The following is a 3581-nucleotide window of genomic DNA, read 5'->3' on the forward strand; positions in this document are numbered from 1 at the left end:
CAAGGACGCTGAAGGGAAACCCCTGCAGACAACCTATGTGACTCTCCATCAGGTCCATGCCTGAAAGTCTCAGTGAGGGCAAGTAAAGATGGACAGGCTTGCACTCTGGCACCAACTAGTATGGGTGGGAAGGGTGCCAGAATTATAATAAAATAATTGTGTGATTTATAAGACCTGAGAATGAGAACTAGTTTTTTATTTGGTTGCAACTGTGCAAAATGATACAATCATAAATTAATAGGAACAGTGTGTCTATTAAATAGTATATCTATGATCAGACTACTTAATAGTATGTTGTGTAATCAATAGATGTTGCTGTATTATGACTCAATATTGACTGCAATCTAAAAGGGGGGAACTGGACCCTGAAGTAACAAGGAACAACAACAAAAAAAAAACAAAACACCACCAAAAACAAACCAAAAAAACCCGTCTTTATTGCTATAGTTTCTCCAAGAAGCTGGTACTTGCTATGGTTATAGGTACGAGAGGCTAGTGGTGTAAGCTACTTGAGGGAGGGTGTGGGGGTGTATGTGTGATTTGCTGATACAGTTCTATCAGCACTCTTGTATCAGCCAACCCAAGAAGTTACAGACATTGATGTAAGATTTTCCTGCTTACTAGTCTGCTATGTTTTTATCTTTTACTCTTCCCAATTATATTACAGATATTATAATCTTCTTGATAAGGACAAGAGGCTTTTCCACTCTTTAACACTGCAGAAGCATCCAAACAAGGTGAAGAGTGCTCTGGATATATGAAGTCACTGCCCTTCTTTAAGTAAATAGCTTTCCTTACAGGCATTTTTGAGCTGCTTATCTCTGTGGTCAAAGCCTTCAATCAGACAGATAAAGAAACATGCTTGTTGGCCAGCTAAGCAACCTGCCAAAACAGAATTCCCACTGCCAGCACTGATACCACTTCGTTTAGATGTAGCTTCTCATCCCACAGGCTTCGGCTGTTTGAAGGGAAAGCAGTTCTCAGAACAGATGGAGTTGGTAATAAAGCTCTTTCTAGGAGATACAAGGATTACACAGGGAATGAAACGGCGAAACAGTGTCTGGAGTACACATTGTAAACTTGAAACACTCAAAGTAAAATTCCCTTCCCACTGAGAACAACATGGTGGGGCAAAGTGGAAGCGACAGCACAGCTTTCCAAAACATTAGCTATCGTGGCTGTTTCCCCTCAGAACATTGGCTACCCAAAAACTACTTCAGACATATTCCAACCTCGCACCCACAAAAAAAAAAATCTTGTGACTTGTCATTTTGAGTCAGTGTCAGGAGCACTGCCAAAAAAAAGGATGAAGTAGCTGTCTCAAAAGAGCAAGAGAGAGTCTATGCACCAGACGGGGAAACTGTGCAGACACTTGACTGTGTATAGCCGAGCTCCTGAGCTCATCTACAAAGTCGTGTTTGGTTTCCGCTAGGAAATCTACCCCAGCCATCCTGCTTTCAGTGAAGCAGGAAGACTTGTATCCAGAAGTCCAGTGTTGTTCCACTTTCTTGGGCTGTATGCTTGTGCTTGGACCAAAATCTCTGCAAGGCAAGGCCCAGACTCCAAGATATTTGCCAAGCAGCTACCACAGGGCTTCTGCAAAGGCAAAAGACTGCTGCAAGTCATCAATTTGAAAGCCATGAGCACCAGCAACACTGTTACAAGGAGGATAGGGTGGGCAGTGGGAAAGGGAGGTAAAGAACAAGACCAGCATCCAGGTAAACCCTTCTAGTCCAGACCAGTGCTCCATTTAACCCAGTAACCTGTTCCCAGCAATGTGGACAAGCAGGCATGCAGAGAAGAGTAAGAGCATGTATGGTATTTCTCCCATGTGTTTTCCCAGCTTCTAATGATTTTCATCTCAGGAGAGGTCCTGAGCCTGATTTGGTTTATTTAGCGATTCCCAGTGGGTCTCTCTTTAAAGCATTTGCCCTATCATTTGGCTTGCTTCACTCATTGTTATTGAGCATTAAGCTGACATTTTAAATGAAGGACCATGATGATTTTATTCCTAGAAAAAACCAAAACCTGGAGATTATGTTCTCACAGTCCTGATCTGAAGTACTTTTCATTTTGTAATAATTGCTATATCCAATTTTCTCTGTCTTTGTAGACCTTAGTGGGAAGGGATTTCTACTTTATGTGATCTAGTTTAAACATATTACAGCAATCCTAGAGATTGCCTCCCCTTACTATTCCCTTTGCAGTTAACACTTGCTTTCATCAACACTATCAGCTGGCTACAACCAAAGTCCAGTCAAACCAGACAGCTCTGTAACCCAAATCTCTTTACGTGCCTCGTACATGTTCCATGCCTAAGGAGTATTGCCTGGAGTCTCACCCTGGCCCTGGACATATAATTTACCATTATAATAGTATCCAAAACCATGAAGCAGTAATGAGCCTAAGCCTCATTATTCAAAGCAAGGTCTCTTGGACTGCATCAAATTGGCTTTTAAATTTAATACATCATGGTTGAAATATTGGCCCCTTCTTTAATCTATGGGATTACTTTAATTACCTTTGTTTGGGCCAGGATTTTGCCTGAAGAACAGCTCTACTGTTGAGCATTACTTCATAGTTATCTTGTTAGGTGCTCTCCTGGTTGCTAAAGTACATAGGCTTTCCCCTCTTCAGTGTTACTCAATGGCAGAGCAAACGATACTCACAGCCTTCAGAGCAAAAAAAGACCAAGATGGTCAAAGTGATCTTTCATCCAACTCTGCCAGGCCAACTTCTCCTTGTCTCCAGCTCAGAGAAGACTATTGCAGACATTTGCTTTGGGGTTGAATTTAGCTTGTAGCTTTTTTCCAGTTGGTGCTGTGTCCAGGAAAGAACTTTTTGGCAACCGCAGTTTGAATTTCTATTCCAATCCTGGACCTTAAGCTGAATTGGAGAAGTTTACTGGAGATGCAGCAACCCTCCCTCCCTTCCTTACAGATCATTCCCTGACATCTGCAACAGCCACTAATTTTTGTGTAAAGCATAGCTTTAAAAAAAACCCTAGTGCAAATAACAAGTGCACAGTGTCACTAGCAGGCAGTTAAATAACTGGGAAGACAGAAGAAAAAAGAATTAAGTTTAGATTTACCTGATTTGGTATACTGTTAAATAGCACATTCCTAAGAACTATTCAACAAAATAAACATGAGTTAGCATAGTCAGGCAGAAAGGGTTCATTCCAAAAGTTTCAAGGCTTGCTTATTTGACGTCAGCTTCATCAGACGCACCTCCCTTCCCTCTAGCAGACAGATTTGTTACTAAGAACGTAGAAACCAAAACTGTCCACCTTGCAAAACTTGGTCTGACTTTGTTTGATTAAGATGGGGCAATTTGAATTGCAATGTTTTGCAGCCAGAAGGGCTAAATAAGCCTGTCTGAAGTCTTGACCCAAATGCTTTGACTTCAAGAGAAGAAACTGGCAGTGAGATAAAAACTATAAACAGTTTGCTGTATTGTTCCAGTAGGCACCGAGGCTGGGCTTTGCTGTGCAGTGAGTAGGTGTGATTAGCTCATTTGTCATTAGTTTAAGCTAACATGAAGCAGAAAGCAGAAGTCTAAGCACACGGAAATAGCACCCT

Source organism: Egretta garzetta, unplaced genomic scaffold, assembly GCF_000687185.1.
Source record: "Egretta garzetta isolate BGI_Z169 unplaced genomic scaffold, ASM68718v1 scaffold246, whole genome shotgun sequence".
Classification (NCBI taxonomy): Eukaryota; Metazoa; Chordata; class Aves; order Pelecaniformes; family Ardeidae; genus Egretta; species Egretta garzetta.